Source organism: Mastomys coucha, chromosome X (genome assembly GCF_008632895.1).
Source record: "Mastomys coucha isolate ucsf_1 chromosome X, UCSF_Mcou_1, whole genome shotgun sequence".
Lineage (NCBI taxonomy): Eukaryota > Metazoa > Chordata > Mammalia > Rodentia > Muridae > Mastomys > Mastomys coucha.
In genome coordinates this window covers 83,392,581-83,398,445 of record NC_045030.1, presented here as the reverse complement: position 1 = coordinate 83,398,445, position 5,865 = coordinate 83,392,581, and the positions used below count along the sequence as shown (strand labels likewise).

At 46.9% G+C, this 5,865-nt stretch overlaps 1 pseudogene; it reads right to left on the bottom strand.

Moving 5' to 3' along the window:
• Nucleotides 1-2,992: 2,992 nt before the first annotated feature.
• On the bottom strand, nt 2,993-4,752 carry LOC116093402 (annotated as a pseudogene).
• Between the last annotated feature and the right edge of the window lie 1,113 nt (nt 4,753-5,865).

The following is a 5,865-nucleotide window of genomic DNA, read 5'->3' as shown; positions in this document are numbered from 1 at the left end:
GATTCAACAAAGTGGTTGGGCAGTACAGAGCCTAAGGCAGACATCTGAAACTAGGAAAATGTAAAACAACCCCTGACAGTCAACAGGAGCAGAGCCCATACTTCTGCCTGTGCTTCCCTCCTGAGCGTACCTGCCTCAGTCCTGTCCCAGGAAAACAAGGTTTATGTTCTTGAACATCCAGCAAAACCCCTAAAAACAATGCTGAGCACCTCTGAGATGCTGACTGCAGCATTTCCTAACCCCAGTTTTCCATTAGGAAGGCACCAACTGCAATGGCAGAGACAGCCTAGGGCATCAGGAAAGTTGCACACCCAAGTGACAAGCATTACGACTCTCAAGTGTAGCTTTCTAGAAACTAATTCCATGAGCTAGACAATGCCTATCCCACCCCTCCCCAAATAGAAAATCCTATGCTTTTAATTTAAAGGCTCAGCAGTGAGGGGAGCATGTGAGTCACATGCAGCCTGTTCAGTGCTGGCCCTGTGCCTCTGACCTGCTCATGAGCCACCTGTGCAACTTTCATCCCCACTGTCTCAATTCCATACCTCCAATACTTCACCTTCCCAGATACCACACCATACAACACACAAAGTGCCCTCTCCTGAGACCCTGCAACCACCTTCCATAACACTGACAGATCCGGGAGACCTAGGGACTCCTATTTCCCTGTTGTAATGACAGTTGGATGGCTTCTAGTGGGGAATCCAAAGGAAAACACTTGCTGTACTGAACATAGGGGACCTAGGGCAATTCTCTCTGCTCCAGGATCTCAAGCTGTAGGTAGAAATGTTAATTCAATAGATCAGCTGCTCAGCTAACCTCTGTGTGCTGGTGAGAAACTTTTTGCCCTCTAAGTCCAGAGTCTAGGCATTACCACCAACCCAACACAGTTCATTGTGACAATTTGCTATAAAGAGTAGGATCTGGGATCCTGGTTATGAATGCTACACTGATCTCATTACAGGATTACAGAGAAGACAGCAGTCTCCACATTCCTGACAGGTCACACTATGCTCTGAAGCAACTGAGTTCAGTGGAGAAGGGGCCAGGATCGATGCACATGCTCAAAGAAAATGGTATCCCCTGTGCTACCCAACTACTTCAGGCTGCCAGGGAGCAGGAGGTCCCAAACAGGGCAGGTGCAGGGCAGGTCCAGTCCTTTCATTCCAGAACTGAAGCAAGAAGAATCAAGTGGAGACTGTGCCATTGCTTGGTCACCAACATCACATCTGGAAGCTCTCGCTGAAACATGCGCTCAAGGATCAACACTGGGCAGAGGGACATCTCTGGAGAAGGCACTTACGGCAAAACATTAGCAAATCCTGCTATTTGGTTAGGGCAGAAGCAACTGACTGGAACTGACAGAGGCCTGGCCAGGACTGCCGCTCTTCACACTCAGCCAAAGCCCAGGAAGCATGGCCTTCCCCCACCTGTGGTGCTTCAGGAATGAGCTCCCACATACTCAACACCAACCCTACCATACCAGGTCTTCTGGTGCATGCTGCAGCACATGTGCACTGTGCTGCTGTACATTTCTCATCTGACACACAGTTCACACCAGCTACTATAAGTAGCCTGGGCTCTTGCTAACTACAGCCACTTGCTTCTATGCCACGGGCTGGAGCTGTCTGACAGACTGGTGGCCACAGAGCATGGAACCTCAACTTCATACCTTGGGCTGAGCCTGACTCTCTCACAGAAGCCAAGGAACAAGTTATAGTTACTTCAGGCCTGAGTCTAAAGAAGGCCTGGCCACTTCTGCTTTTTCACCCTAGGGTACATGTAAGGGCCCAGCCACCCTGCTAGTAAGGCTACACAGACACCCAGGAGAAGAGACCAGGAAAACAGCACATTGAAACTGAAGCTCAGTGCCTTGACCATGCTGCCAGCTTCCCAAGTGGCCCCACGGAACAGTGGGGCTCATGCAATCCAGATCAGACCTGCTGTACTGAAGAATGGGAGTGGGGTGGTCAGGAACAAGTGAGGACCAACCACTGCTCACCCAGGGATCTTACTAATACGCCAATACAAAGACAACATGGTCACTTTCCCCAAAACAGCTTCTTTGCCCACACCTGCAGCCAAAGAGTCATATTCAGAGGAAAGACTTTTTACATGGCAATTCCCAGGGCCTTTCAGCCATGACTTTCTATCCCTTGATCCTTTCATACAATGCCTGTATGATCATTTCGCTAAAGAAAAGAAGCCACCAAAAGTGAACTGTCCTTGACTGGGCCAGGCTGATTTGAAAGTGCCCCGACATGGGTCTGCACAGAGAATCCTCAATTCCACAGTGTTGACAGGTGCAATGCTAAGGGACGGCTGGGTCCTGAGTGTGTGGTGGACTCATGCCATAAAAGTGAGTCCCACCTGGTGCTCTCCCATCCAGTGTGGCACAGCCAGAAAGCCCTCACCAGGTGCAATCCCACACCCTGGCCTCCCAGTCTCTGGAACTAAACAGTGAGTCTCTGTGATGATGAGTGACCCTAAGCAGCCACCAGCCAGGGAACTGAAAGCCCTGTGCAGGACAGCAAGACAAACAGTGGGTTACAGACTGCTGGCTTTTTAGGGAGGTTGTGCCTGAACTTCCCTAAATCCTTTCTTCTTACAAGGGACCCATGAGTCCCCAAAGAGAGAGAAAGAAAAAAAATCAGATCTGTTAGGGTCATAAAAAGAAACAAACAAAATCCTACTCATAACTAGAATTTGAGTCCCATAATGTAGAAAGTACAGGGCACAATTTAGCTGCCTCCACAATTCAAAACCAATTCTATGAAAATAGCATTGTCGAGAACACAGAGTGGTTTCTCCTTAATTGAGGAAAAAGGTGTCAACTGGGCACGCGCTGTTCAGATGGTTCCAAACTTCACCTCTCAAAAGGCAGGCAGGCAGCCCCAGGAGCTTCTGAACACAAGGGTCCTGGAAATCTCCTCTACTCTTGACATCTTAGGGGAGGGTGAAAGTTCGAATCTGTGTGCTGCCACCGGTGGGCTCATCTGAAACTCCTCTGCTGCTGCATGAAGCCCACGTTCTCATAGACTCGAGCGTAGGGGTGCAAGGTGGCAAGGGACTCTGATCGCCACTTGTCTGGTCCACCAGGGAATACTTAATATTGGTATATTCATGTCCTTTCCTTTTGCTTTTCTGCTCCTCCTCGATCCTGTTCTGCAGCGTCTCTATGTAATGCTGGACAGCCATGTAAGTGAACTGATACTGTGCTTCTGTCTGGACCATCCCTGACATCTGGGACTGCACCATCTGAATGGTTTTTGGAACGTTGATGTCACAGTCCACACCTTTCTCTCGAATGATGTCAATAAGGTTATCAATCACAATGAACATTCCTGTCGGCCAATCCCAGCACTGCAGTGAACCACGACAGGGCCTTCGTCCATGATGCTCTCCTGCTTGTGGTGGACCTCCTCCAGGAAGTCCAGCACACCTCTAGGGTCACTAGGTACCCCATGGTCTGGCCAGGTCTGAAAGTGGTACTGCCAGACGGTTCTCTCTGTGTTTCCCTGGAGTACAGCTTGTCCGACCTTAGAGAGTGAGTTTTCGTAAGGTGTAGTCATGAGCGGTACTTTCTTTGACGTTCCTAACATGCATGACCCCTTATTCTTTAAGCGTATACTCATCAGGCCAGTACTTGACACATTTGTTCTTCCCTCTCTGCACTTCCTTTGTGTTCATCACAATGACCGGAGAGTTCTCCTGGAACACCATCCTCCATAAGTCATTCACCATGTTCTGCAGGCAGCCTTGAGTGGCAATGTAACTCTTCTTGGGTTTTGAATTGTTGCACTTGGTCTCAAACTCAGGCATGATGATGTTTGCATTGATGTAATCAGAAACAGGGTCGTTGGGATCCCCATCATGCAGGATGACCCTGGTATGATCGAAGGGCAGGATGTTTTTGTATCTGTTTTTGTGTTTATTTTCTTGTCTCTGTCCTTCTTTTCGGCTGTAGAGAAGTTTGCATTCCTGTTGCTGTAGTGTCTCAAACTCTTCCGAAAAACCCTGCTTGACTTTATCTGTGGTCTCAGCCAGCTTGCTTAACTCTCGAACCTGGCTTTCAATTTCAGCAGCATTAATACGAGTTGTGTTAAGGGGCTGCTTTAGCTGCAGGACTGTGCCCAGCGTCTCCACCATGGGGTTCTACTTATAATGTTCCACCAGATCTGTCAAAGAGTCAAAGAGCTCTCCTCCACCAACTTCGGATTTCATATCCTGACAGTGGATCATGATGTGGGTCACTTTGGACTTGCTGAGGTTGCTCTCCCCTTTATTGTCACCAGTGCGCACGGAGAGAACGATGTCCCCAGGGTGGCTCTGGCTTTCTCGGACAAGGAAGCTGCCATGCTTCCCCTTTTCCATCAGCAGCTTCTTTGCTTCTTTTCCAGACAAGTGACCATGGAACCACCTTTCAGAGGTAGGGTCTGCACAGTTCAGTGAGTACTTGAGCTCAATAACATCACCATTCTTCTCCTTCAGCTGCCCATGATGTTCCATGTAATACTGGACCAGTTCAGCCAAGGTGGCAAACTTCTGCCCACCATAGAGGTCATAGTAGTCCCCAGTGTTCTGAGTCTTGATGTGGGTAAGGGCCCCATTTCTTCTAACAGACAGAGTGAAGTCTCCAGGGCTACTCTTACTGGGCCTAGCTAAAAAACTGCCATCTACTCCTCTGGTCAGCAGGAGATTCTCTGCCACCACACAAGTGATTTTGGGGTGAAACCATCTCCACGATGTCATTATCCTCCAGCCTCAGGCACAACCCCCGCCAGGCCTGGATCCCGGACACTCTAGATATCTGTTAAATCTGTCTGTTTCATAACTTCTGTTAGTCTAACTGAACATTTGTTTAGTTTCTGTTTCCATGATCTGTCCAAAGAGTGGTGTGTTGAAATCTCCCACTATTATTGTATGCGGTGCAACGTGTGCTTTGAGCTTTAGTAAAGTTTCTTGTATGAATGTAGATGCCCTTGCATTTGGAGCATAGGATTGAGTTCATCTTGGTAGATCATACCTTTGATGAATATGAAGTGTCCCTCCTTATCTTTTTTGGTCACGTTAGGGTGAAAGTCAATTTTATTTGATATTAGAATGGCTACTCCAGCTTGTTTCTTGGGACCATTGGCTTTTAGAATTGTTTTCCAGCCTTTTATTCTGAGGTAATGTCTGTCTTTATCACTCAGGTGGGATTCCTGTATGCAACAAAATGTTGGGTCCTGTTTACATACCCAATCTGATAGTCTATGGCTTTTTATTAGGAAATTGAGTCCAGTGATATTAATAGATTTTAAGAAAAATTGTTGTTTCCTGTTACTTTTGTTGTAAGAGTTGGAATTCCATTCATGTGGCTATCTTCTTTTAGTTTTGTTGGAAGATTACACTTTTGCTTTTTCAGAGATGTAGCTCCCCTCCTTGTGTTGAGGTTTTCCATTTATTACCCTTTGAAGGGCTGGATTTGTAGAAATATATTGTGTGAACTTGGTTTTATCATGGAATACTTTGGTTTCTCCATCTATGGTAATAGGGAGTTTTGCTGGGTATAGTAGTCTGGGCTGGCATTTGTGTTCTCTTAGGGTCTGTATGACACCTGCCCAGGATCTTCTACTTTTCATAGTCTCTGGTGTGAAGTCTGGTGTCATTCTGATAGGTCTGCCTTCATATGGTACTTGACCTTTTTCCCTTACTGCTTTTAGTATTCTTTGTTTTGTGCATTTGGTGTTTTGACTATTATATGGCGGGAGGAATCTTTTTTATTGTCCAGTCTATTTGGACTTCTATAGGCTTATTGTATGTTCATGGGCATCTCTTTCTTTAGGTTAGGGAAGGTTTCTTCTATAATTTTGTTGAAGATAT